This window comes from Triticum aestivum, chromosome 5B (genome assembly GCF_018294505.1).
Source record: "Triticum aestivum cultivar Chinese Spring chromosome 5B, IWGSC CS RefSeq v2.1, whole genome shotgun sequence".
NCBI lineage: Eukaryota > Viridiplantae > Streptophyta > Magnoliopsida > Poales > Poaceae > Triticum > Triticum aestivum.
The window spans coordinates 105025131-105047216 of record NC_057807.1 but is presented as its reverse complement, the minus strand read 5'-3'; positions in this window follow the sequence as shown (position 1 = coordinate 105047216).

The following is a 22086-nucleotide window of genomic DNA, read 5'->3' as shown; positions in this document are numbered from 1 at the left end:
GGTTGGTGAAGACAATGATTTGGTAAACCAGTTCCAACTGCTGCCTCAGTTGTACGTCTGGTTGGAGTGGCTGAGTATTTAAACTCGAGGACACGCAGTCCCGGACACCCAGTCTCTGAGCCGCAACTCAGGACACCCAGTCCTCACCGTATTCTCCTTGAACTAAGACCACGCAGGTCTCGTCCAATCACTCGTGGTAAGTCTTCAGGTGACTTCCAAACCTTCACAGACTTGGTCACTCGGTGATCCACAATTCCTCTTGGATGCTCTAGACCTTGACGCCTAACCGTCTGGAAGAAGCACAGTCTTCAAAGGTAACAAGCGTCGGATCCACGCAGGATCAATTTCTTCAGTGATGCTCAATCGCTTTGGGTTTGTGGGGGTTTGGTTTTGGGTTTTCCTCACTTGATGATTTTCGCTCAAAGTCCTCGGAGGATGGGTTGCTCTCAAATGACAAGTGTCAAGTTCTCTCGGAGCAGCCAACCAACTAGTGGTTGTATGGGGCGGCTATTTATAGCCTAGGGAGCAGCCCGACATGATAAGACATAAATGCCCTTCAATGATATGACCGTTAGGTGGATAAGATATTTTGGACAGCCGGCGCGCAGCACAACAACGGTCGGAAATTTGACTCTCAAATTCCTCAGGGCTATCATGTTCCTCACTGTGTAGGCAATTCGCACTGGCGAATTCCTAACTCCTCAGTCAGAGCAAAGTCCTCAGTGACCAGAAGAACTGCGTCTCTGTCACTGAAGAAATTGGCTGAACTATATGAGATTTCCAATGGCTTCACTCGAAGGGATTGGTAGGTGTAGGATTTTGAGTTGAGCATCACATGGAAATTTTTCCTTAGTATTTCCTCGACCCCCTTTAACAGTACGGTGTTTCCTATAACTCAAGAAAGAGAAAATGAAACTACGAAAACATAAGTCTTCACGCTTCATATTCCTGGAATGAATACCAAGTCTTCAAGGTCACACCAATTTCTTCACTTTCAAAGTCTTCAGAAAGTCTTCAGAATATCAAAGTCTTCAGTCAAAGAACTTCATTTTTAGGGGTCGACTTTCTCTGTAAATATCAAACTCCTCATAGACTTATAGACCTGTGTACACTCACAAACGCATCAGTCACTTAACCTATAAGTCTTCAATACACCAAAATCACTAAGGGGCACTAGATGCACTTACAATCTCCCCCTTTTTGGTGATTGATGACAACATAGGTTAAGTTTTCAACGGGGATAAACATATGAAGTGTAAATACTGATATTGAGGAATTTGATTGCAAGATATAGAAGAACTCCCCCTGAATATGTGCATAGTGAGGAATTTGCTTTTGAGGCAATGCACATTTGAAGAATTGAATCATGGAGATCTCCCCCTATATCTTGTAATTCATACACGCATTTGATATATAATATGAAGAATTTGAAATGCATGATGAAATATGGTGCCTGATGAGATTCAGCATGCGTGCAATAATATTAACGAGGAATAGGCATGCAGAATAACACATCAAAAGTATCAGAGCACAGTGCATCAAAGTCAGAGCACCATGCACCATCCAAAAGTATCAGGGCACCATCGGATTTAAGATTACAACTCGATCCAATAAAAAGTTTCGGAAGAACGAGAGTTGTAACTTAACAAAACGCCCATAATATAAACCCGCTTGAAGACTAACTCAGATTTCTCCCCCTTTGTCATCAAATGACCAAAAGGATCGAAACTGAGGACTAACGCCCCTGAAGAATTTCAAATTTATGGAGGAGCGCCAGCATTATCGGGGTTGTTCGTTCAAGTAGGGCCTGCCGCAGTGTCGTCCAAATCTTCATGTTCATCAGTTTCACGCGATGAAGAATAAGAACTGGCCACCAGATCATGAACTTTGACTCTCTTGAATTTCTTCGGAGGTGGTGCAGACCAGTCAAATGCTTCCTGGAGACCCATAGTCTTCAGTTCTTCCGTGGAATATACATGAGTGAGAACAGCCCAGGTGCGGTTGAGGGTTTCATGAAGGTGATACTGACTTTTCTTCACTACATTATGAGTTGAGGTCATGTTGTGAAGAATTGCAGCAAACTGACGCTTCACCCATTTGTGATTGCGATCAACCTTCTGATGAAGACTGAGGACTAACTCACGGTCAGTCATCACCCTGGGTGCTGTTGCTTGAGGCTTTTGCTTGGCAGATGTATTTGTGGCAGTATCATGTGTTGCAGAATCGTCATTGGTGGAGTAGGATGTAGCGAGACGGAATTGACCATCCAATGGATGAGTGCCTTCATCGATCACAGCAGCTGCCTTGCCCTTATCATCAGATGATGAAACTGGTCGCTTGAGGACTTCAATGGGCGGCAAGTAGCTACCATGGTTCAGAGTGTCAGCCTTGTAATTCAGTGAAGATCTTGCCCTTATGAATCTCATAATCCAAGGCACATAGGGCTTCGGCTCAAAAGGTGACATAGCAACATTAGCCAGAGTCCTCATGAAGAAATCATGGAAGTTGACGGGAACGCCATGAAGGATGTTGAAAAGCATGTTCTTCATGATGCCAACGACATCTTCATCATTTGAGTCGTGGCCTTTGATAGGACTCATTGTCTTCGTCAGGATGCGATAGATAGTCCGAGGCACATATAGCAATTCCTTGACGAGGAATTTGGTTCGTGGGGCCTGCCCTGGCTTCAAAGGCTTCATAAGCACTTGCATATAATGATCTGTCAGTTCGCGGTCATTGTAGATGCAACGTGCGCTAGCATGAGGAGGATCAAGAGGAAGGACACGAAGCAATTCAGTGGTTGGTGCCTTATAGTGAGTGTTTTCTGTCATCCAATCCAGCACCCATGAATTGACATCTTCAGCATCTCCGGTGATATGCAAAGTGGCATAGAACTGAAGAATGAGTTCTTCATTCCAATCACAGATATCAGTGCAGAAATTCAGTAGTCCTGCATCGTGAATAACTCGGAGAACTGGCTCGAAGCACGGCAGAGATTCCATATCCACATGAGGAATCTGTTCATGATCGAAGATTTTGTCCTTGTCAAAGAGTACTGAGGAATAGAAGTTGGCTTGTGTAGCAGTCCAGAAACGTCTCTTCCTTATGAGAGCAGAGTCATATGGATTGTAATCAGTGAAGAACACATGCTCAGAAAAGAAGTCTTCAGCCTTGAATTTTTGCTTGCTAGAGAACGGATTCTTTGGTTTGGGCGGAGGAGTGTTAGTGATTTGCAGCACAACCTCAGGAATCGCGATCTCAGGTGCTTCAGGCTGAGGAATTTCTGGTTCCTCTTCTTGTGCAGTTTGGGGATCAGCTGCAGGTTCTTCAGCACTAGCGGCTGGAATTTCTTCATGAACAGACGATGTGGGATGAGTTTCTTCAGAGCCCATTTGAACATTTGTAGCCGGGGACTGAGGAATTTGTTGAATATGAGTGAAGAGAGGAGTATTGGGATGCTGACTTTCCCAAAAGTCATCGTTCAACACTGGTGTAGTGCATCCAATATCCACATCTTCTTCTTCTTTTTCAATTTCCTCAACACCAGCCTCTTCAGCTGTGAACTGAGGCATAGGTGAGGAAACGACTGGCGTTGAAGGGAATGTTTCCACTTCAATTTCTTCATCAAACTGCTCTGAGGTAGAAACAGAATGATTTTCTTCATCAGATCCGCTTGGGATCTTGTAGTCTTCTCCATAAGGAACAATTTCCTTAGATGACATGGAGGAAATCGGAATGGCAACAATGGGATTTTCAAGCGAGCTGGTCATTGGCTTCATTTTCTTCACGGCCGAGGAATTTGACACAGCTGATGCCTTCCTTTTCTTCACTGCAGCTCGCTCTGCAGCCTTGGTCTTCTTCACTTCATAAGCAGAAGGAAGAATTGGAGTTGGTGTTGGTGCAGGAGGAGCTGAGGACTGTGGTTCAGTTTCTTCAGGCGCAACAGGTGTAGTTGCCCTGATCTCTTCAGTTTCTTCAGGCGCACCACTAGTGGATGCCCTGGGAATTTCTTTAGTGGCTGGAATGGAGTCATCAGCCCTGGAACTTGCATTCTCATCAGCAGGCTAAAAGTCATCAGCAGTGCTGGCATGTTCTTCAGCAGGCTGAGCAGAGTCTGTAGCCTGAGGATTTTCTTGTTGCGATGGGGCTGCAACAGTTGTCATTTTCTTCGTCAAATTGACGAATCTCACTTTGGCTCCTTGCCAATCAGCATTGTATGCATCGAAGTCCTTGCTGAGGGCTTGGATCTCAGATTGAGCCTTGGGAAGTTCTTCAGGAGTTAGTCTGACAACGTTCTTCTTCAGAAGCTTCTCCTTTCGAGCTTGTGCTCTCTTTATCTCACGAGCCTTTTCAAACTTCCATTTCTCTTGAGAGATGAAATGGGTCAGCATATGACTTTGACCAGGAGTCAGAGGCAGATCGGGCATTGGAGTGTTGGGATCCTTATGCCATAAGTCAATATAGTCGAGGATCTTCTTCGGATCCAGAAGCAGAGGCACAGGTGTTCCTTTGGCTCTGGCGGCCTTTGCTTGTCTATCTCTGATGATTTCTGCAAGTTCTTCATCAGAAGCCTCGTCATCAGAGGGCACTTGGAATGCAACCTGTTTCTTTCTTGGACTTGGCCGAGGACCGCGTCCAGCTGTTGCTTTTGTCTTCAGCAGAGTGGGGCCTGATGAGGACATTGGTGCAGCTGAGGAACTCGCTGAGACACCAGAAGCAATTGAGAAACCCTGAGTCCTTTGACATGTAGCCAGATGCACAGGAGTTGAGGACTTGGAGGGAGCTGCTGAGGACTTTGGTGGAGCAGCTGTAGTCTGAGGAATTTGCCGTGAGGGCGCGGCTGAGGAACTTGGCCATGAGGGCGCTGATGGTGAAGCACTTGGCTTGCGAGCAGGCTTCTTCGGCATTGATTTCCTCGGCTTGGCCGAGGTCTCAGCGGCAGCAGCAGCAGCAGAATCCTCATTAAATTTCCTCACTGCCTCCTTGGCTTGTCTTGCCAATTTTGCTTGGCGCCTAGCCCATTCTTCAGGAAAGTCTTCACCACTTTTGATGCTCGTGGGATCAGCGACTTGGCCAGGTGCCAATGGAGCTCTTGGGCATGGAGGATTTAAGGCGAATTTCTTCATGTACTTAGGAGTAACATATCGATATTCCCTCCATTCTCGTGCCCATCTTCGTTCAATCCTCTGAATGCGCACTTTGCGCTGATTCTTGTTTTCTTTGCCAAACTTGGCTTCATCAGGTGTGCAATAATCCTTGTATATTTCATCAGGGATCTCGAAAGCAGTCATGACCTCCGGTTTCTTTCCTCCTTTCTGCGGTCTCTTGCCTTCAGCCATTTTCTTCATATGAGGAATTTGAACAATAGAACACTCTGAAGAAGTATGCAGTTTTTCTTCGAGGAACGCTGCAAATGAGTTAAGTTGATGAGAACCTAGTGATTCAGCAGCGGACATGAGTACCTGTGAACAGAGTGTAGGTGCGAGGAATTTGGAGAGGTCATATGCGTTCTCAGAAGATTTTTCGAAAAGACAAGTTTTGAGGAATTTGACCAGTTGAGCCTTGAGGAATTTCACTAAGCGTTCTTGTCTTAGGTTCCAGAGTTGTACAGATCGAAAATCCGCACAATTGAGGAATCTTGAAGAAATAAGTTCTTAGAGAGATGGATCAAGAGAATACAGTGTGTGAGGTGTTCATATGTGAAGATTTGAAGAATAAAACACCTTTGAAGATTTTCAGAAAAGTTTGAGAATCAAAGCAAGTAATAAAAGTAACTTTTAATTACCCGAACTGAAGAACACGACAAACAGAGATGAACCGCGGTGAAGTTCGTCAAGTTAGATCTCCCACGCCCTAACTTGGCAGAGGGAGATAGCTACAGCGGCGGCGGAGTGAAGATTTCCACAGCCAGCGCGAGTACGACGGCGACGAGGTTGAGGCAGTGAAGCTCTTCCCCACCGGCGGCGATGAAGTAGCGGCGGCGCTAGGGTTTGAGGAGAGCTCGAGCGAGAGACAGTGACCGAGCGGAGTAAATGAAGTAAGGAAGGGAGGAGGGGTATTTATAGCCACGGTAAAAACTGTTCGCCCGAAGATTTTGGGACAAACATGCCCCTGCCCTTTCTTCTTCACGCGACATGTGTCACCCACGTACTGTGCAGATGAGATCGTGTAAGATCGTGGGTGAATAAAATAATGCATCGTGGGATGCGGAACAGTTTGAGCGGTAAAACCGAAAATCTGGATAAGATTTGTTTTAAAGTTTCGTTCGCAATTTCTTCAGCTGACAAGGACACAGTGAAGACTTTGAACGAGTTTCAAATAGAACGCATATGAAGAATTTGTGAATAGATTGGGTTGAGTATAGCATAGAGGGGGAAGGGTCCGATCACATTCACTTGGCAGAAATCACAACTTGAAGAAATAGCAATAAGTGAATGCTGTAGAGGACATAAACTCATATAAATATATATATACAATAAAGACAAACGTCGGAAACAGTGAAGATTTTGTAGAGTTGAAGAATTTGAGAAACTGAAGAATTTCAAAAATGAGGAAAAACTCAAATAGAAGATTTTCAACTTTTTGTGGTGGCGTGACCCACCGTATAAGAATGATGATTTCAGACACCGTGTACAATTGTCGTAGGGTTCTGAGAATCAAATTCTTCATTAATTTCTTCACACTTAGAGTGTTATTCTTCATTGATTGAAGAAAAATGTTTCTTCATGTGTTGCACATCTAAGTCATCAATTTTGCATAAGTGTTAGGATGTGTGTCCTTTTCAAAGAACATTCGAAGATTCTAAGATATTTAGCTCACACCGCAACTTGCTAAATTTCTTCTCGTCCAAGGGCTTGGTGAAGATATCAGCTAGCTGTTCTTCAGTCTTCACATGCTCGATGGAGATGTCGCCCTTCAACACATGATCACGAAGAAAATGATGACGAATCTGGATGTGCTTTCTCTTCGAGTGCTGAACTGGGTTGTGAGCAATCTTGATGGCACTCTCATTGTCGCAGAGGAGAGGCACATTCTTCACGTTGACGCCATAGTCCTTGAGGGTTTGCTTCATCCAAAGCAGTTGAGCACAGCATGAGCCAGCAGCAATGTATTCAGCTTTAGCAGTAGACAGTGATACGCAGTTCTGTTTCTTCGAGGACCAACAGACCAAAGACCGTCCAAGGAAATGACAAGTGCCAGATGTTGACTTGCGGTCCACACGATCACCAGCATAGTCAGAGTCAGAATATCCGATGAGATCAAAAGCAGAGCCCTTGGGGTACCATAATCCTAGTGTTGGTGTGTGAGCTAGATATCGAAGAATATGCTTCACAGCCTTATGGTGTGATTCCTTCGGTGCAGCTTGAAATCGGGCACACATGCAAACACTAAGCATTATATCTGGCCTAGATGCACATAAGTACAATAAGGAACCAATCATGGAGCGGTATACCTTGTGATCGAAGTCAATTCCATTTTCATCAGTGCATAGATGGCCATTTGTGGGCATAGGAATTTTGATGCCTTTGCAATCTTGCATGCCGAATTTCCTCAGTACATCTTTGAGGTATTTTTCTTGAGATATGAATATGCCATTGCGCTGCTGACGAATTTGAAGACCTAAGAAGAATTTCAACTCTCCCATCATAGACATTTGATATTCTTCACTCATCATATAGGCAAATTGATCACTATAACGTTGGTCAGTACAGCCAAAGATAATATCATCAACATATATTTGGCACACAAACAGTTCACCATCATATGATTTAGTAAAGAGAGTAGGGTCGAGTGAACCGGGTGTGAAGCCATTCTTCACGAAGAATTCCTTCAATGTGTCATACCACGCCCGAGGGGCTTGCTTGAGGCCATAGAGAGCCTTATTGAGTCTGAAGACTTTGTCAGGATTCTTGGGATCTTCAAAACCTGGGGGTTGAGCAACATATACTTCTTCCTCAAGCTTACATTGAGGAATGCACTTTTCACATCCATTTGATATAAGATGATATCATGATGGTTAGCGTAAGCAAGTAATATGCGAATAGCCTCAAGTCTAGCAACAGGTGCAAAAGTTTAATCAAAATCAATTCCTTCAACCTGTGTGTAGCCTTGAGCTACTAGTCGTGCCTTATTCCTCACCACAAGGCCATTTTCATCTTGCTTGTTGCGGTAGATCCACTTTGTGCCAATGATATTATGCTTGCGAGGATCTGGGCGATTGACCAATTCCCAGACATTGTTCAGCTCGAACTGATGTAATTCTTCTTGCATAGCCTGAATCCACTCCGGCTCCAGAAATGCTTCATCTACCTTAGTGGGCTCTGTGATAGAGGCAAAAGCATAGTGCCCACAAAAGTTAGATAAATGTGAAGCTTTTGAGCGTGTGAGAGGACCTGGTGCGCCAATGTCATCGATGATCTTCTCCACTTGCACTTCTTTTGCAACGCGTGGATGAGTTGGCTGTCGCTGAGGATTTTGATCAGCATTTTCTTCAGCACCATTTTCCTCATCATGTTCTTCAGGTGCATCAGCTCGACGTTCTTCATGAACAGGAATGAATTCTTCAGCAGATTCTTCAGTCGGAATGACATCCTCAGTTGCTTTGAGCTTGATAGCATCTTCAGGTGTTGGTTCATCTAACACAGAAGGTAGGTGCTCTCTTTGCGAGCCATTAGTTTCATCGAACCGCACATCTACAGTGTCAACAATCTTGTGAAGAACAATGTTGAAGACTCTGTAGGTGTGCGAGTCCTTTCCGTAACCAATCATAAAACCTTCATGTGCTTTCGGTGCAAATTTAGAGTTGTGGTGAGGATCTCTAATCCAACATTTAGCACCGAAGACTTTGAAATAACTCACATTGGGTTTCTTGTCAGTGAGGAGTTCATAGGCAGTCTTCTTGAAGAATTTGTGAAGATATACTCTGTTGATGATGCGGCACGCAGTATCAATTGCATCAATCCAAAAACGCTGAGGCGTTTTGTATTCATCAAGCATAGTGCGAGCCATCTCAACAAGAGTTCTATTCTTGCGCTCCACGACGCCATTCTGCTGAGGAGTATAGGGAGCAGATAACTCATGAATAATACCAAGTTCATCAAGATAAGCATCAAGACCGGAATTCTTGAACTCAGTTCCATTGTCACTTCTGATATGCTTGATCTTCACACCAAAGTTGGTTGAAGCCCTCGAGGAAAATCGTTTGAAGACTTCCTGCACTTCATGTTTGTAAGTAACAATGTGTACCCATGTATATCGAGAATAATCATCAACAATGACAAAACCATATAGAGATGCATCATTAGTGACTGCTGAGTAATGATTAGGTCCGAAGAGGTCCATGTGAAGCAATTCGAATGGACGGGTAGTGGTCATGATAGTCTTCGCTGGATGCTTGGCCTTGGTCATTTTTCCAGCTTCACAGGCTCCGCATAAGTGATCCTTGAGGAATTTGACATTCTCAATGCCAATGACATGCTTCTTCTTCGCAAGCGTGTTCAAATTCCTCATGCCTGCGTGACCAAGTCGTCGATGCCATAGCCAGCCTTCTGAAGCTTTTGCAAGTAGACACATGGCTGGTTGTGGTCCTGTAGAGAAATCAACAATATACAAATCTCCTCTCCTAAAGCCTTCGAAGACTTTGGAATTGTCAGCTTCCATAATCACAACACAGCGATATTTGTCGAAGACAACAACCATATCAAGATCACAAAGCATTGAGACTGACATGAGATTGTATCCTAAGGACTCAACAAGCATGACTTTGTCCATGTGCTTATCCTTAGAGATAGCAACCTTACCAAGACCCAATACCTGACTTTTGCCTTTGTCAGCAAAGATGATATGCTTCAGAGGTGACGATGATAAGGGAGCATCCATCAATAGATTCTTGTCACCAGTCATGTGATTTGTACATCCACTATCGAGGACCCACTCAGTGGTTTTGGGTTGATCATCCTGCAGATGAATTAGTGGAACTTACAATCTCATATGCTTCATCAGTGAAGAATATGATATCAAGTTCATCAGATGAATTTCATCAAGCAGAAAACATATATATAGCAATATGAGGACGTGTGAAATGAAAGTTCATTTCATCATGATTTGCCTGCGTCCTTTCACGCATTTTTGTCAGGTCCCCAGCAAATTCTTCAGACGTTAAAGCACGTCTGGAGACCTGACCCTGCAGAAGAGATTAGTTCTTTTTCTTCACCACCCACATCTGGAGGGGTGGCAAAGAGTTCATCATTCTGCGAGCACCATATGAGAAAGGTGGCAAAGATGCCAAACCATTTCGTTTCACATAAGAGGGGTTAGGTTAAGCATATGAATAAGCAGAGTAATTCTTCGAGGACTTATGAACATAATGGTTTGAAGAATAATTCACATATTCATAGCCCTTAGCTCTACCCTGCGAGACAGAGTTGTTAGCACGATGATAATCATATGAGGACTTTGATCCATTTGAGGAACTCGATCCATGTGAAGAATTTGGTCCATAAGAGGACTTGGATCCATATGAAGAATTTGGTCCATATGAAGAATTTGATCTGGGGTTCCTGTTCTTCGCAGGTGGTGTCATGAGGACATTCACCTGAAGACTTTCAACACAACTTTTGGGAACCCAGATTTTCTTCATAGGGGAACCATTCCTGCAGTTAGTGTCAACATATCTAGCAAATACTTCACCATTCTGATTTTTGAACAGTTTATAGTTGGAGTCAAAAGACTCATCAGAAGAATGAGGAGATTCACATGTAAAGCCAGACAAGTTAGATGGATCAACTGGAGGTCCCTTTGCAGCCACCCATGAGGTTTTGGGGTACTGCTCAGGCTTCCAATATGTTCCATCAGCATTGAGTTTCCTCTCAAAGGCAATACCCTCTTTCCTAGGGTTTCTGTTGAGGATCTGCTTTTTGAGCACATCACAAAGTGTCTGATGCCCTTTGAGGCTTTTGTACATGCCTGTCATGTAGAGTTCCTTCAGCCCTGCATTGTCAGTGATACTAGCAATGTCCTCAGACGAGAAATTAGTGATAGCAGGGGCAGATGAAGAATTTGTAACGGTTGAAGCATTTGAACATTCAGGTGAAGAATTAGCAGATTCACGTTCAATGCACTTTAAGCATGGGGGAACAAATTCTTCCTGAGAAGCGCTGATTTGTTGAGCTAGTAATGAATCGCGCTCCTTCTGAAGATCTTCATGACACACTCTTAGCTTTTCAAGATCTTCCTTTCTTTGAAGAGATTCAAGAGAAAGCTTCTCGTGATCTTGCTTTTCTTGAAGAAATTCATAAGAAAGTTTCTCATGATCAGACAAGAGAGAGTTATGATGACCTTGAAGGTTATCAAACCTAGACTGAAGTCTCTGAAGATTTTCAGTCAAGGCTTTAGTGCGATCCATTTCTTCACCCAACATATCGTCACTTTTATCTAGCATGTTTTGAACCTTTTCAAGAGCCCATTGTTGTTTCACAGCAATCTTAGCAAGTTTAGAGTAGCTGGGCTTGAGATCCTCATCAGATTCATTTTCACTAGATTCAGAGGAGTTGTATTTGAGTACCTTAGCACCTTTCGCCATGAAGCAATAGGTGGGAGCGTAGCCATCATTATCTTCATAAGGTTTGTCGGTGGAGTGAGTTTCTTCAGTGTTGAAGATGGACTTGCTGACAAAGGCAGTAGCAACGGCCAGACTCGCCACACCAGACTCAGATTCTTCAGACGCCTCCTCTTCATCATTTTCCTCAGATTCAACTTCAGAGTCCATCTCCTTGCCAATGAATGCCCGAGCCTTCTTGGAGCTGCTCTTCTTGTGAGATGAAGACTTCGAGGATTTTGATGACGAAGATTTTGACGATTTCTTCTTCTTCTTTGCATCATCAGAACTGTAATCCTTGTATTTCTTCTTCTTCATTTCCTTTTCCCACTGAGGACAATCTTGAATATAGTGACCAGGCTTCTTGCATTTGTGGCAAAGCCTTCTCTTATAGTCATTGGATGAGGAATCATTGCCTCTTGAGGATTTTCCAAAGCGACCACGTCTTGTGAACTTCTGGAATTTCTTCACAAGCATTGCTAGATCCTGGCTCAGTTCTTCAGGGTCACCAAGGCTACTACCAGAATCCTCATATTCAGAGTCAGACACAGCCTTGGCCTTCAGGGCACGTGGTTTGCCATAGTTTGAACCATAGACATCTCTCTTTTCAGCAAGCTGGAACTCGTGAGTGTTTAGCCTTTCGAGGATATCAGCAGGATCAAGCGACTTGTAGTCAGCACGTTCTTGTATCATCAGTCCCAGAGTATCAAATGAGGAATCAAGTGATTTCAACAGTTTCTTCACAACTTCATGATCAGTGATGTCAGTGGCACCGAGGGCTTGAAGCTCATTTGAGATGTCAGTGAGGCGATCAAAGGTTTGTTGGACATTCTCATTGTCGAGTCTTTTGAAGCGGTTGAAGAGATTCCGAAGAACATCGACTCGAGAGTCACGCTGAGTTGAAACTCCTTCATTTACTTTGGACAGCCTATCCCAGATAAGCTTAGCAGTTTCCAAAGCACTCACTCTTCCATACTGTCCTTTGCTCAGATGACCACATATGATATTCTTCGCTTGAGAATCGAGTTGTTTGAATCTCTTCACATCGGTAGCGTTCAGTGAGGGAGTGACAGAGGGGACACCATTTTCCACAACATACCAGAGATCGTTATCAATTGCCTCAAGATGCATTCGCATCTTGTTCTTCTAGTAGGGGTAGTCCGTTCCATCAAAGGTAGGACACCCAGCCGAGACCTTGATCATACCTGCGGTCGACATAACTAAAACTCCAGGCGGATAAACTAAAATCACACAGAACAAGGGAGTACCTTGCTCTGATACCAATTGAAAGTGCGTTATATCGACTAGAGGGGGGTGAATAGGCGATTTTTATGAATTCTTCACTAAGGAATTTGCTGGTGAGGAAATTCCTTAGTGAAGAACTACTTGCAGCGGAATAAGTACTCAGAAGTAAACATAACAGGATACAAACATAGTCATCATGATGAAATGAAGACTAGCACAGAGTACAGAAAGCGTAAACACAGGATAACAAGATGAAGACAAACAGAATGAAGAAATTGAACTGAGGAATTTGTGAAAGTCTTCAGTCAAAGTCTTCAAGCACAGATATGAACAACATACAACACAGTCATGAGGAAATGAAAGAGTTGAGGAAATAGAACCAGTTGGTTGGTGAAGACAATGATTTGGTAAACCAGTTCCAACTGCTGTCTCAGTTGTACGTCTGGTTGGAGCGGCTGAGTATTTAAACTCAAGGACACGTAGTCCCGGACACCCAGTCTCTGAGCCGCAACTCAGGACACCCAGTCCTCACCGTATTCTCCTTGAACTAAGACCACGCAGGTCTCGTCCAATCACTCGTGGTAAGTCTTCAGGTGACTTCCAAACCTTCACAGACTTGGTCACTCGGCGATCCACAATTCCTCTTGGATGCTCTAGACCTTGACGCCTAACCGTCTGGAAGAAGCACAGTCTTCAAAGGTAACAAGCGTCGGATCCACGCAGGATCAATTTCTTTAGTGTTGCTCAATCACTTTGGGTTTGTGGGGGTTTGGTTTTGGGTTTTCCTCACTTGATGATTTTCGCTCAAAGTCCTCGGAGGATGGGTTGCTCTCAAATGACAAGTGTCAAGTTCTCTCAGAGCAGCCAACCAACTAGTGGTTGTAGGGGGCGGCTATTTATAGCCTAGGGAGCAGCCCGACATGATAAGACATAAATGCCCTTCAATGATATGACCGTTAGGTGGATAAGATATTTTGGACAGCCGGCGCGCAGCACAGCAACGGTCGGAAATTTGACTCTCAAATTCCTCAGGGCTATCATGTTCCTCACTGTGTAGGCAATTCGCACTGGCGAATTCCTAACTCCTCAGTCAGAGCAAAGTCCTCAGTGACCAGAAGAACTGCGTCTCTGTCACTAAAGAAATTGACTGAACTGTATGAGATTTCCAATGTCTTCACTCGAAGGGATTGGTAGGTGTAGGATTTTGAGTTGAGCATCACATGGAAATTTTTCCTTAGTATTTCCTCGACCCCCTTTAACAGTACGGTGTTTCCTATGACTCAAGAAAGAGAAAATGAAACTACGAAAACAAAAGTCTTCACGCTTCATATTCCTCGAATGAATACCAAGTCTTCAAGGTCACACCAATTTCTTCACTTTCAAAGTCTTCAGAAAGTCTTCAGAATATCAAAGTCTTCAGTCGAAGAACTTCATTTTTAGGGGTTGACTTTCTCTGTAAATATCAAACTCCTCATAGACTTATAGACCTGTGTACACTCACAAACGCATCAGTAACTTAACCTATAAGTCTTCAATACACCAAAATCACTAAGGGGCACTAGATGCACTTACAACAACACTCGAAAAATCGACACCCCAGTCAACTCCAAAGGCAACAACGACCATATGGACCCAGCGATGGAGCAAGATGAGCCAGGTCACGCAGAACACAGCCCGGAGCAGACACTCGATCACAGCGACTCCGAGGGCCGAACTCATCAACCTGCCTCCGAAGAAGAGTATAGTCCGGATGACGATGCATTCATCATCCCGGAAAAATGTTTGGAACGAGATAACCTCCACAGAAGGCTTATGGCCACTGCAAGAAGCCTAAAGAAGTAGAAGCAAAGGCTTAAGGCCGCGCAGGAAATGTTCAATCGCAGATGGAATAAAGTGCTAGACACTGAAGAAAAATATGGCGACGATCGCCACACAAAGAGCTACCCAAAGCGCAAGCTGCTGCCAGAATTCGACGATGAGGCCATTCCACCGAAGAACAATATGGCCAGTAGGCCGTACCAACCACTTTGTGACCGCGATAGAGCAGATACTGATGCCGCACACGATTTACGTGAGCTCATGGACAAAAAGGCCGGCGCGACCAGGTCCATCTATGGATCTAGAGGACATGCTCCAGCGCCGGATTACAGTCACCAAAACGATCAGACTGATCGAATAGCAGTTCAGAATCAACACCGGACACAACAACAGTCGACAGCATGCCACAACATGTCCAGATACAAAGGGGTTGCGCACCCTCTGTGCTTCACTAAAGAGGTGCTGGATCACGAATTTCCACAGGGATTCAAACCCGTGAACATAGAGGCATACGACGGAACAACAGACACCGGGGTCTAGATTGAGGATTTTATCCTTCATATCCACATGGCTCGTGGGGACGACCTCCACGCCATCAAATACCTTCCCCTCAAGTTGAAGGGGGCAGCTCGGCACTGGTTGAAAAGCCTCCCCAAAAATTCAATCGGAAGTTTGGAAGAACTTGAGGATGCTTTCAGGGCCAATTTTCAAGGGACCTATGTCCGACCTCCGGACGCTGACGATTTAAGTCACATAATTCAACATCCTGGAGAGTCCGCCCGTAAGCTTTGGAACAGATTTCTCACTAAGAAGAATCAAACTGTCGATTGTCCGGATGCCGAAGCCCTAGCGGCCTTCAAGCACAGTATCCGAGACGAGTGGCTCGCCAAACACCTTGGCCAAGAAAAGCCGAGGACAATGGCAGCTTTAACAAGCCTTATGACCCACTTCTGCGCGGGTGAAGATAGCTGGTTGGCCCGTAGAGGCACCAGCGACCCGGGCATATCCGAAATTAGGGATGGCAACGGCAAGCCACAGCGCAATAAAAACAAGCGTCGAAACAAGGAATAAAGTCCGGACAACACGGAGTCAACACCGGATTCAGGGGATCTCGACCCGGTCAACAAAAGAAGCCATTTAAAGGCAGCAACGAGGGACCGTCCAGCCTGAACAAAGTCCTGGACAGATTGTGCCAAATTCATGGCACCCCCAAAAAACCAGCGAACCACACTCACAGAGAATGCGGGGTCTTTAAGCTTGACGGCAAGTTAAATGTCGAACACAAGGGAAGGGAAACACCAATTGAAGATGAGGATGAGCTTCGCCAGCCTAACACTGGGTGACAGAAAAAATTCCCACCAGAGGTAAAAACAGTAAACATTATCTATGCGACTCACATACCAAAGAGAAGGCGCAAACGCGCACTCAGAGACGCATATGCTATAGAGCCCGTCGCCCCCAAACTCAACCCCTGGTTGGCCTGCCCGATCATCTTTGATCACAGGGACCACCCGACTAGTATCCGGCATGGAGTATCGGCTGCCCTGGTGCTCGACCCAATAATTGATGGATACCATCTCACTCGTGTCATCATGGATGGTGGCAGTAGTCTCAATCTAATATATCAGGACACTGTTCGCAAGATGGGGATAAACCCATCCAGAATCAGCCAAAGTAACACCACCTTTAAAGGGGTGATACCAGGCGTTGAGGCCCGCTGCAGGGGCTCCCTCGTATTAGAGGTGACATTCGGTTCTCCAGACAACTTCAGAAGCGAAGAATTACTCTTCGCCATCACTCCCCTCTGAAGCGGTTATCATGCATTGCTCGGAAGAATGGCCTTCACTCGCTTTAACGCAGTACCGCACTACGCCTACCTTAAACACAAGATGCCCGGTCCACGTGGCGTCATCACCGTTAGCGGAAATACAGAGTGTTCCTTACTTGCGGAAGAGTATGCGGCGACTCTAGCAGCTGGACACTAAGCGGCCTCTCCTATCAAAACGCATGATCGGTCGCTAAGACCACGGACATGTTGGGGAACGTAGTAATTTCAAAAAAATTCCTACGCACACGCAAGATCATGGTGATGTTATAGCAACGAGGGGAGAGTGTTGTCTACGTACCCTCGTAGACCGAAGCGGAAGCGTTGACGCAGCGTAGAGGAAGTAGTCGTACGTCCTCCCGGTTCGACCGATCCAAGCACCGTTACTCCGGCACCTCCGAGTTCTTGACACGTGTACAGCTCGATGACGCACCCTCGATCTCCGATCCAGCAGAGGCGCCGAGGGGGAGTTCTGTCAGCACGACGGCGTGGTGATGATCTTGATGTTCTCCTGTCGCAGGGCTTTGCCTAAGCACCGCTACAATATGACCGAGGTGTAATATCGTGGAGGGGGGCACCACACACGGCTAAGGAACGATCAATGATCAACTTGTGTGTTCTAGGGTGCCCCCCTACCCCCGTATATAAAGGAGGGAGGGAGGAGGTGGCCGGCCCAAGGGGGGGCGCGCCATAGGGAGGGGGAAACCTAATCCAAGTAGGTTTCCCCCCTTTTTCCTAATCTTATTTGGAGGGGGAAGGAAGGAGTACTAGTATTAGGAAGTAGTACTAGTAGTAGGAAGGAAGAGAGGGGGAAGGAGAAAGGAAAGGGGGGGCCGAACCCCTTCCCCAATTCGGATTGGGCTTGGGGGGCGCGCCCCCCTCCCTTGCTCCTTCTCTCTTCCTCCTACATGGGCCCAATAAGGCCCATATACCTCCCGGGGGGTTCCGGTAACCTCCCCGAGCTCCAAACTTCTCCGGAACCTTTCCGGTGTCCAAATATATCCGTCCAATATATCGATCTTTATGTCTCGACCATTTCGAGACTCCTCGTCATGTCCGTGATCATATCCGGGACTCCGAACAAACTTCGGTACATCAAAATACATAAACTCATAATATAATTGTCATCGAAACCTTAAGCGTGCGGACCCTACGGTTCGAGAACGATGTAGACATGACTGAGACACGTCTCTGGTCAATAACCAAGAGCGGGACCTGGATGCCCGTATTGGTTCCTACATATTCTACGAAGATCTTTATCGGTCAAACCGCATAACAACATACGTTGTTCCCTTTGTCATCGGTATGTTACTTGTCCGAGATTTGATCGTCGGTATCTAATACCTAGTTCAATCTCGTTACCGACAAGTCTCTTTACTCGTTCTGTAATACTTCATCTCATAACTAACTCATTAGTTACATGCTTGCAAGGCTTAGGTGATGAGCATTACCGAGAGGGCCCAGAGATACCTCTCCGACAATCGGAGTGACAAAACCTAATCTCGAATTATGCTAACTCAACATGTACCTTCGGATACACCTGTAGTACTCCTTTATAATCACCCAGTTACGTTGTGACGTTTGGTAGTACCCAAAGTGTTCCTCCGGTAAACGGGAGTTACACAATTCTCATAGTTACTGGAACATGTATAAGTCATGAAGGAAGCAATAGCAGAATACTAAACGATCAAGTGCTAAGCTAACGGGATGGGTCATGTCAATCACCTCATTCTCCTAATGATGTGATCCCATTAATCAAATGACAACACATGTCTATGGTTAGGAAACATAACCATCTTTGATTAATGAGCTAGTCAAGTAGAGGCATACTAGTGACTATATGTTTGTCTATGTATTCACACATGTATCATGTTTCCGGTTAATACAATTCTAGCATGAATAATAAACATTTATCATGATATGAGGAAATAAATAATAACTTTATTATTGCCTCTAGGGCATATTTCCTTCAGTCTCCCACTTGCACTAGAGTCAATAATCTAGATTACACAGTAATGATTCTAACACCCATGGAGTCTTGGTGCTGATCATGTTTTGCTCGTGAGAGAGGCTTAGTCAACGGGTCTGCAACATTCAGATCCGTATGTATCTTGCAAATCTCTATGTCTCCCACTTGGACTTGGTCCCAAATGGAATTGAAGCGTCTCTTGATGTGCTTGGTCCTCTTGTGAAATCTGGATTCCTTTGCCAAGGCAATTGCACCAGTATTGTCACAGAAGATCTTCATTGGTCCCGATGCACTAGGTATGACACCTAGATCGGAAATGAACTCCTTCATCCAGAATCCTTCATTTGCTGCTTCAGAAGCAGCTATGTACTCTGCTTCACATGTAGATCCCGCTACGACGCTTTGTTTAGAACTGCACCAACTTACAGCTCCACCGTTTAATATAAACGCGTATCCGGTCTGCGATTTAGAATCGTCCGGATCAGTGTCAAAGCTTGCATCGACGTAACCATTTACGACTAGCTCTTTGTCACCTCCATATACGAGAAACATATCCTTAGTCCTTTTCAGGTATTTCAGGATGTTCTTGACCGCTGTCCAGTGATCCACTCCTGGATTACTTTGGTACCTACCTGCCAAGCTTATTGCTAAGCATACGTCAGGTCTGGTACACAGCATTGCATACATGATAGAGCCTATGGCTGAAGCATAGGGAACATCTTTCATTTTCTCTCTATCTTCTGCTGTGGTCGGGCATTGAGTTTGACTCAACTTCACACCTTGCAGCATAGGCAAGAATCCTTTCTTTGCCTGATCCATTTTGAACTTTTTCAAAATTTTGTCAAGGTATGTGCTTTGTGAAAGTCCTATTAAGCGTCTTGATCTATCTCTATAGATCTTGATGCCCAATATGTAAGCAGCTTCACCGAGGTCTTTCATTGAAAAACTTTTATTCAAGTATCCCTTTATGCTATCCAGAAATTCTATATCATTTCCAATTAATAATATGTCATCAACATATAAAACTAGAAATGCTACAGAGCTCCCACTCACTTTCTTGTAAATACAGGCTTCTCCAAAAGTCTGTATAAAACCATATGCTTTGATCACACTATCAAAGCGTTTATTCCAACTCCGAGATGCTTGCACCAGTCCATAAATGGAACGTAGGAGCTTGCACACTTTGTCAGCACCTTTTGGATCAACAAAACCTTCAGGCTGCATCATATACAACTCTTCTTCTAGAAATCCATTCAAGAATGCAGTCTTGACATCCATTTGCCAAATTTTATAATCATGAAATGCAGCAATAGCCAACATGATTCGGACAGACTTAAGCATCGCTACGGGTGAGAAAGTCTCATCGTAGTCAACCCCTTGAACTTGTCGAAAACCTTTTGCAACAAGTCGAGATTTGTAGACAGTAATATTACCATCAGCGTCAGTCTTCTTCTTAAAGATCCATTTATTCTCAATGGCTTGCCGATCATCGGGCAAGTCAACCAAAGTCCATACTTTGTTTTCATACATGGATCCTATCTCAGATTTCATGGCCTCTAGCCATTTTGCGGAATCTGGGCTCATCATCGCTTCCTCATAGTTCGTAGGTTCATCATGGTCAAGTAACATGACTTCCAAAATAGGATTTCCGTACCACTCTGGTGCGGATCTTACTCTGGTAGACCTACGAGGTTCAGTAGAAACTTGATCTGAAGTTCCATGATCAATATCATTAGCTTCCTCACTAATTGGTGTAGTTGTCACAGGAACCGGTTCTTGTGATGAACTACTTTCCAATAAGGGAGTAGATACAGTTATCTCATCAAGTTCTACTTTCCTCCCACTCACTTCTTTCGAGAGAAACTCCTTCTCTAGAAAGGATCCGAATTTAGCAACGAAAATCTTGCCTTCAGATCTATGATAGAAGGTGTACCCAATAGTCTCCTTTGGGTATCCTATGAAGACACATTTCCACGATTTGGGTTTGAGCTTATCTGGTTGAAGTTTCTTCACATAAGCATCGCAGCCCCAAACTTTGAGAAACGACAACTTTGGTTTCTTGCCAAACCATAGTTCATAAGGCGTCGTCTCAACGGATTTTGATGGTTCCCTATTTAACGTGAATGCGGTCGTCTCTAAAGCATAACCCCAAAACGATAGCGGTAAATCGGTAAGAGACATCATAGATCGCACCATATCAAGTAAAGTACGATTACGACGTTCGGACACACCATTTCGTTATGGTGTTCCAGGTGGCGTGAGTTGCGAAACTATTCCACATTGTTTCAAATGTAAACCAAACTCGTAACTCAAATATTCTCCTCCACGATCAGATCGTAGAAACTTTATTTTCTTGTTACGATGATTTTCTACTTCACTCTGAAATTCTTTGAACTTTTCAAATGTTTCAGACTTGTGCTTCATCAAGTAGATATACCCATATCTGCTCAAATCATCTGTGAAGGTGAGAAAATAACGATATCCACCACGAGCCTCAACATTCATCGGACCACATACATCTGTATGTATGATTTCCAACAAATCTGTTGCTCTCTCCATAGATCCGGAGAACGGTGTTTTGGTCATCTTGCCCATGAGGCACGGTTCGCAAGTACCATGTGATTCATAATCAAGTGATTCCAGAAGTCCATCAGTATGGAGTTTCTTCATGCGTTTTACACCGATATGACCTAAACGGCAGTGCCACAAATATGTTGCACTATCATTATCAACTCTGCATCTTTTGGCTTCAATATTATGAGTATGTGTATCACTACTATCGAGATTCAATAAAAATAGACCACTCTTCAAGGGTGCATGACCATAAAAGATATTACTCATATAAATAGAACAACCATTATTCTCTGATTTAAATGAATAACCATCTCGCATCAAACAAGATCCAGATATAATGTTCATGCTCAACGCAGGCACCAAATAACAATTATTCAGGTCTAAAACTAATCCCGATGGTAGATGTAGAGGTAGCGTGCCGACCGCGATCACATCGACTTTGGAACCATTTCCCACGCGCATCGTCACCTCGTCCTTAGCTAATCTTCGCTTAATCCGTAGTCCCTGTTTCGAGTTGCAAATGTTAGCAACAGAACCAGTATCAAATACCCAGGTGCTACTGCGAGCATTAGTAAGGTACACATCAATAACATGTATATCACATATACCTTTGTTCACTTTGCCATCCTTCTTATCCGCCAAATACTTGGGGCAGTTCCGCTTCCAGTGTCCAGTCTGCTTGCAGTAGAAGCACTCAGTTTCAGGCTTAGGTCCAGACTTGCGTTTCTTCTCTTGAGCAGCAACTTGTTTGCCGTTCTTTTTGAAGTTCCCCTTCTTCTTCCCTTTGCCCCTTTTCTTGAAACTAGTGGTCTTGTTGACCATCAACACTTGATGCTCCTTTTTGATTTCTACCTCCGCGGCTTTTAGCATCGCGAAGAGCTCGGGAATAGTCTTGTTCATCCCTTGCATATTATAGTTCATCACAAAGCTCTTGTAGCTTGGTGGCAGTGATTGGAGAATTCTGTCAATGACGCTATCATCTGGAAGATTAACTCCCAGTTGAATCAAGTGATTATTATACCCAGACATTTTGAGTATATGCTCACTGACAGAACTGTT